Here is a 7,825-nt window from a genome sequence, read left to right as displayed (position 1 = left end):
TGATACATTCTACCTTTGTTCCTCGAGTTATTTGCGGCCATAATAGAGTGAATGGTCTAAGAGATGACCCTCCTCTGGGGCTTAGTTGCACGTGCAATGGAGTGAAGCGTTGAGGTGATCTTAGTATCTAGGGCTTAATTGTGGTTAGGGACCTTCCACCTGGACCAAAGGGTTAGGTCTATAACTAGGACGAGATTTATCACTTGGAATCCATAGAGCTCATTGCAACTCTATTCGAGTGCGAGGTTGGGACATTATTTAATCTCTCCTCCGGGACATGTATAGAGTTAGACATAGTTGAAATTAGATTTGGGACTATGTATTTAAGGATTTCCACGACTCACCCTTGTATTGATTAGGAAACATAATAGAGGGTTCTTGCACTTGAAACGATTGTCCTAGGTGGAGCATTATCCGAGTACCCCATCTTTATCGATTGCCTTACCTCCCTCTTTACTCGTACTCTCTTACTTGTTTTTACTTTTGAGAATTGAATCATTGTCACATTTATCACTACTGATCTTTCACAAAGCTAAGAAGTGGATTAAGTGTTTTTATTCCCTATTCCCTGTGGATTCGATACCCGGCCATCCAGGATTATTACTTCGACAAACCCGTGCACTTGCGGGATATACGCAAGGGGATCTTGTCAAGTTTTCTGGTGCCGTTGCCAGGGAATAGGCATTTAGAGATACTTTGCACTTTGTTTTCTTAGCTATTTCACCATACATTCTATTTCATATCTTCTTATTCTATCATCGTTCTGATTTCTTTTTCTTTCTTTTTGGGTGCAGCTCCAGGTTATGACCCGAGGGAATCCCTCAATATTGATTGAAGGAGATCCTAAGCTTGATCGTACACTTAGAAGAAAGGGAAAGAGCCTCTGCAAGAATAATCTAATTTAGCTGATTTGTAAGTGGAAGGATCTGAAAACATGGCAGAACAGAACGAGCAATAGCGGACATTATCTGATTATGCCAGACCATCAGTGTTGGGGACACAATCGAGCATTGTCCATCCCCCGATCACAACTCGGAACTTTGAGCTGAAGCCGGCATTCATCCACATGTTGCAGTAATCCGCACAGTTCAACGGTTTGGCCGATGAGGATCCAAATAGTCATATAGAGAGTTTTCTCGAGGTATGTGATATCCTGAAGATAAACAGAGTGACGGATGATGCCATCAAGTTGAGAGCCTGCCCATTTTCCCTAAAGGAGAGAGCGAAGTAGTGGCTACACTCATTACCTAGAGCATCAATTACCACATGGGAGGGGATGGTAGAAGCTTTTCTTGCCCGTTATTTCCCTCCCAGAAAATCAGCAAAGCTTAGGAATGAGATCTCATCCTTTGTTAAGTTGGAATTGGAGTCTCTATTCGAGACATGGGAAAGGTTCAAGGAACTCCTGAGGAAATACCCGCAACACAGATTTCCGGAGTGGATGATTGTTCAGACCTTTTACAACAGTTTGAATCCTAGTACAAGGCAACTCTTGGATGCGGCAGCAGGAGGTACTTTAGGTAGCAAGACCGCCGATGAGGCCCGTCAATTAATTGAGAAAATGTTGCTAAAAAGCTACCAATGGAATGCTAGGTTGAAGAAAAAGGTGGCCGGTCTCCATGAAATAGATGATGTAACTTCATTGGCGGCTCAAGTGGAAAATTTGAGTAAGAAGTTAGATCTTCTAACTTCAAATAAAGTGACGGGCGTGACTAATTGCACCGGGTGTGGTGGAGGACATGCTCCCTCCGATTGCCCAATCTTTATCGGTGATGTTTCTTCGGTGGAGAACAATGATTTTGTAGGTAATGGCATGAGACATCAAGGAAACCCATATAGCAATACCTACAATTCTGGTTGGAAGAATCATCCCAATTTCTCATGGAGTAATCAGGGTCCACAAAAGGCCATGGGGCCACCGGGTTTCTAACAACAACAACAAGCCCTCAGGTGGAAAACAGAGTCTCAGGTTTGGAAACCCGAATGAATGACTTAGAGAAGCACTTGACTAGATTTGTGCAATCTGCAAATACAAGGTTTGAATCAGTCGAGGCTACACTTCGCAACCACACCGCCTCTTTGCATAACCTTGAAAATCAAGTGGGGCAAATTGCGAAGCCTCTCTGTGAAAGGCCACATGGAATCTTGCCGAGCAATACAGAGACCAACCCTAGAGAGCACGTGAAGGCGATCATTTTGAGAAGTGGTCATGAGGTTGAAGGTAGGCTTCCGAGTGAGAAGTTAAAAGAACACGCACCCGAGGTTTTAGAGGTGGAAGAGAGAACAAGCAAAGAGAAAGAGATGGCACCCCCACCTTTTAAGCCAACCATCCCTTATCCCTCTAGATTGAAAAATGACCAAGGGTATGAACAATACAAGAAGTTCCTGAGTTTGTTCAAGCAACTCCACATCAATATTCCTTCTGTTGAGGCATTGGCCCAAATGCCTAAGTATGCGAAGGTCTTGAAAGACTTGTTGACTAACAAGAGGAAATTGGAGGAAACTGCTTCAATGATTTTAGATGCTTCATGCTCAGCGGTATTGCAAAAGAACATACCCAACAAGAAGAAAGACCCGGGAAGCTTCATCATTCCGTGTAATATTGGCAATCTAGGTGAGGAAATGGCATTGGCGGACTCAGGGGCCAATATCAACATTATGCCATACACCTTCTTTTAAAAGCTAGGCTTGGGTGAGCCTAGGCCTACTCGGATGACTTTGCAACTAGCGGACCGAACAGTACGACATCCGAGAGGCATCATTGAAGATGTGCTTGTCAAGGTCGACAAGTACATTTTTCCGGTTGACTTTGTAGTGCTAGACGTTGATGAGGATGCAGATGTACCTTTGATACTTGGGAGACCATTCTTGCGGACTTCCAAGGCATTAATTGACATGGACGGCGGAGAGCTAACTTTGAGGGTTGGAAATGACAAGCTCACATACCGCCTTGCTGAAGCCATGCGGCATTCTCTTGATTTGGATGATACTTTATACTTTGTAGACACTACTGATGAGATTGTTGATGAATACATGCAGGAAATTTTCAATCCGGACCCATACGAGGGTTTATTCGACCAAGAGGAGGATTTTGAAGAAGTAATGATGCTTGGCTCGACAGAAAAAGTACCGGGGATCTTGAAGAAGGTGCTCCAGAAAATGAAGAGGGCTAGGAGACACCACCAGAAACAGTCTAAGTCTGTTGGAGACGTACGTGAACCGAAGAAGTTGGACGAATCATTGTTAGGTGGTCTGAAGCCCGATAATTCACCTTCTACCCTCAAGAGATTTTGCACATCACGCTTTCAAGTCATGGGTAAGAGGGCAACTTTCATTCATGAACCTCCGTGAGGTAAGACAAGGTACGTCAAGGTTAGTGACATTAAACAAGCGCTTCTTGGGAGGCAACCCAAGTGTTTACGATTTTCTTATCTTCTAGTTTAGTTTGTTTGCATGAATAAATTGTTAAGTGTTGGTGTCTTAATTTTTGGATGCTTGTGCTGAGATTTTCTTGTGAACTTTGAATATTCATCGTGTGTTTTCATGTGGAATTGGTGAAGTTATGTCGTTTGAGCTTTATTCCATGTTTTTCGCTGGTAAAACTCGCATATTAGGGCAGGCTCTGAGTGTGTAAACATGTTCAGAAACTTTTTGCAGAGCCTGCAGGTTTTCCTAAGGCATCCAGTGAAGACGCACGGGCGTGTGGAATTTCCACACGCCCGTGGATTTGTATTGTGAGCTCATCCAGAGAAGGCACAGGGGCGTGCGGCTGCCCCTATGAATGACCATGCGAATATCGCATGGCAGTTGGTAATTTCCTCACGGGCGTGTGAATTCCTGCAGAGTTTGTCCGATTATCCCGAGAGCACACAGAGGCGTGTGAAACTCTGTAGAGGAGTCCTTTTTATCTCGAGAAGACACAGGGGCGTGTGGGTGCCCTTGTGAGTTGTGCATGTGAATGTCCACGCCCATGTGGAATTCCCGCACGGGCGTGTGGAACACTTAGCATTTTTTCTCTGATGTCCAGAGAAACCATAGGGGCGTGCGGCTGCCCTTGTGGGAAGGGCGCACGGGCGTTGGTATTTTCCTCACGCCCGTGGGAGAGTGTTCAGAGACAATGAGGTGTTTTCCTGAGAGCGCACAAGGGCGTGTCTACGCCCCTGTGGCTCTCTCGAAATGAGGCACACGGGCGTGGGTAATTTCCGCACACCCGTGTGGATGAACAGAATTCCAAGAGGCGCGAGTCTTCCTATAAAAATCCTTGCATGCTCTCTTCCTTTTCATCTTCAACCACCTGAAAACTGTTTCTGATCATATTGCCGACTTCTCATCGTTGTTTTGGAGGATTTTTCTTTGCATATCATGCCGATTTTCAGAGTTTCCGCATTTATTTCATCGGTAACCTTTTTATCCTCTTTTCTTCGCCAACTCTTGTTTTTCACAGATCAAATATCTGTAAGTGCGAATTTTCATTTTTACAATGCATGGTCCATGTTTATAAAACGTATAGACGTTGTTTTAAGTTAAATTGTTGAGAATTGTTGTGCACCCGTGCGGGTTTTTCACGCCCTGCAGACCCACACGGCCGTGGGTAATTTCCACAAGCCCGTGTGGAATTCTGCAGTATACTGGTTTTGAGCTTATTTGATCATTTTCCTTTTTTTGTACTACAGGTATGGCACCTCGCGTGAAGAAGAACGAAGTAAAGCGTCTCAGAGTCAACCCACCCGAGCCAATACACATGGTATTTTCAAATCCCGAGCATCAAGCTCGATTTGAGAGACTTTCGACACTTGGTTTTGGTCAGACTTGTTTTGTAGATTTGCAAGCGTTGAAAGATATTCAGTGGGGTGACAAGCTAGCTGATGAGATCGATGATATGTTATAAGTAGGATCCTGGAGGAGGTTACTGACGATTCGTGAGCCGGCTTACCGTGCATTGACGCTCGAGTTTTTAGCATCTTTTGAGTTGAGGTATGTGAGAATTGACACTATGGATGCTATATAGTTTCGAGCATTTGGACATCCATTTTCCATGAGTGTCACTGAGTTTTTGATTTGGATGGGCCTGTACGATGTCGCATATACCAGTACAGAGGACTATGGCGTTTACTTGTGGATTTTCCAGTATCAGTGACTCCAGAATATGCGTATAGGGTCCTATGTGGACAGGGGCAGATTGAACAGGGAATTTCGAAGGCCACCAGCCTATCCCGGTTGAGCTACAGGTATTTGCACGTGGTCCTAAGCAGGTCTGTGTCAGGTCGACGAAATAACACAGCTGCTCTGACCAGGCAGGACTTATTCTTTTTATACTCCATGGTCCGCAATGTGCCGATTCACTTGGGGTGCATAGTGGCGGATGTTCTGAGGTACCAGGGTCAATTTGCGAGAGTGGGATTATTATTTGCTGGCCCTTACATTACCAGACTCATCTTGGGGATGGGTTTGGTAGATGCTTTACGTGGTGTTGAGAGGACAGTTGTGCCTACACCTCTTACGTTTGAGAAGATTAGGATGATAGGGTTGGTAAGAAGATGTGCGCTAGGGGTCTATATTATTGCTTCAGCTACCCCAGAGACTGCTGGGAGCGGAGGGGATACAGTGGAGGATTTTGAATAGGTTCCCAGATCCCGTGCAGCACAGGGGCCTTGAGCTTATGATCGTATTGAGATGCTTGAGAGCGATGTGAGAGAGATTCGTACCAAGATAGCGGAGCTCCGCGCGATACAGTCATCTCAGTATACAGATCTTATTGCCCATTTTCTTTATCTTTTATATACTCGAGTTATTTTTGTTTTTCTTGTGCTTCATTTAACCCCCTTGTGTGTGCGTGCAGATGGTCTTATCATCTTGGTAATTGAGACTTTGTCATGGGCACGGCCAAAGTGCTTTGGCACTTGGCCGTGTGAGCTTCACGACCCATCGGAACATTACTGCCAAGGACTTAGCTCCATCAAACGTGACACTAGGAGTCAGGGGAGTATTGTTTTGATTGCTTCTCCCACATATATTCTTTATTAATATATATTTTGAGTGAGCTTGAATATGTACATTGAGGACAATGTACAACTTAAGTGTGGGGGCGAGTTTCATAGTGCACACATCCTTTTTATTGTTCTTGATTGATATACATGCTCACAAAGCCAATGTCGGTTAACCTTAGTTACAATGATTGTATTCTTGAGTTTAGGAGAAATTTTAACATTGAATGTTTTCATGCTCTAGTTCTTGTTTGAATTTCTAGGAATTTTTACCCGATTTACACTCAGTGCACTACTCACTCTTTAAACTCCATTGGAAACTCATGTTCGATGTTAAAGGGACTAGTTATAGTCGTTTCTTGTGTTAAATTCTTAAAAAAAATGGAAAATGAAAAGAATGAACAAAATAGTTTTATTGTTTATTTGTGCTTGTTGGGTGGAAATAGCTACCACCTATGAAGTATGAAGCTACTCTCATAAGTCGGGATACTAGCTATGTCCTAATGAGAGAAAGAGCTATCTCATAGGGATGAGTGAAAGCCATTACGGTAGAAAGAGCTACCACCTCGAAAAGTGTGAAAGCTACCTTAGCGGCCGCTTTGGAAAGGGCTACCTTAGAGGATTTGTGAAGCTACTACCATCATTGAAATTGTTGTCACTTTTGTAGATAAATAAGTCCCTTGTACTTAAAACTTTAAGGAGTATACCTTGGGTTCTTTTGAGTGAGTTCACACACGTACACGATTTCGGGTTTGTTGTCCATTTTTGTTATTCAGGTTTTTTTAGCTAGAGCTTTGATTTTTTGTATTTAATGTTGAAATTTCCGTTACTTGTAGAATGCTCTTTCTGTACACTTTGGTGAACCTAAGGCCAAGCACTTCAAATATTTCCTTCATCTATTCATAGAATGGTTAATTTTTTCTTGAGGACAAGCAAAAGCTTAAGTGTGAGGAGTTTGATAAGTGCTTGTGTGATATGAATGCGAAGCATTCTTTCCTTATGTTGAGCATTACTTTTCTCGGGTTTTTACATTAACATGTGTGTTTTTATGTTACTTTCGTGCAGGTAGGGTTGTGAGGCCGAGTATAAAGTAAAGAAGCCAATGTGAATCATAATGCACCGATTTTGGAGGAAATCTTGCTAAAGTTCAAACGCAAAGACATAGGTCGGGTGCGAGATGCTCGAGTGTGTGCCAACCTCCTCGTATTTGAGTTAGCACAACCATTTGGAGGGGCACAAGGGCAGTCACACTCAAGCATTCTGACTTATGCACATAGAATAAGATCTGCACCAACTTGTCCGTCATTAAAGAAGCAAAGCGATCCACGACGTGAACGTGTGGCCGTTTGCGTCACCTCTATGAAAGTATGGACTCGGGAAGTATTTTAGGCCAGGTACTATAGCGGAACAGTGCAGCAAAGTATTGTAGTAGCACTGTTCATAGTCGCCCGAGAAAACAGGAATTCAGAGAATCCACACGAGTGTTTGGAAATTATACACGGACGTGTGTAAATTCCACATGGGCTTGTGAAAAAACCACAGGCCCGTGTGGTCGCACGATTCCAGCCCTATTTAAAGCTGACTCAGCCCCGATTTCAGTATTCTTTTCTCCATCTTTTCCCCAACTTGAGAGAGGGTTTTAAGAGGTATTGGCTAGGGTTTTGCAGAGGTTTTATGGCTCCGACATCGTCATTCCTTTGGAAGAAGGTTGGTAGGGGAGCTTCCGTTGAGGCGTATCCTATACCGGACAAGGGAATCCTTGGACGACGAGTAGAGGACTTTCCACAAGACCATCGACATGACTATCGAGGGGTTTCTCTATGGATTCATTGTTTTTACAT

General features: G+C 43.7%; 1 non-coding gene across 1 annotated transcript; it reads right to left on the bottom strand.

The window, feature by feature from the left end:
* Window positions 1-1,324: 1,324 nt before the first annotated feature.
* LOC120256725 lies at window positions 1,325-1,431 on the bottom strand. The gene has a single exon (XR_005535393.1). It is a non-coding gene; the product is annotated as a small nucleolar RNA R71 (small nucleolar RNA).
* Between the last annotated feature and the right edge of the window lie 6,394 nt (window positions 1,432-7,825).

The sequence above is a fragment of the Dioscorea cayenensis genome, unplaced genomic scaffold (genome assembly GCF_009730915.1).
Source record: "Dioscorea cayenensis subsp. rotundata cultivar TDr96_F1 unplaced genomic scaffold, TDr96_F1_v2_PseudoChromosome.rev07_lg8_w22 25.fasta BLBR01001583.1, whole genome shotgun sequence".
Classification (NCBI taxonomy): Eukaryota; Viridiplantae; Streptophyta; class Magnoliopsida; order Dioscoreales; family Dioscoreaceae; genus Dioscorea; species Dioscorea cayenensis.
This window is presented reverse-complemented; position numbering and strand designations above follow the sequence as displayed.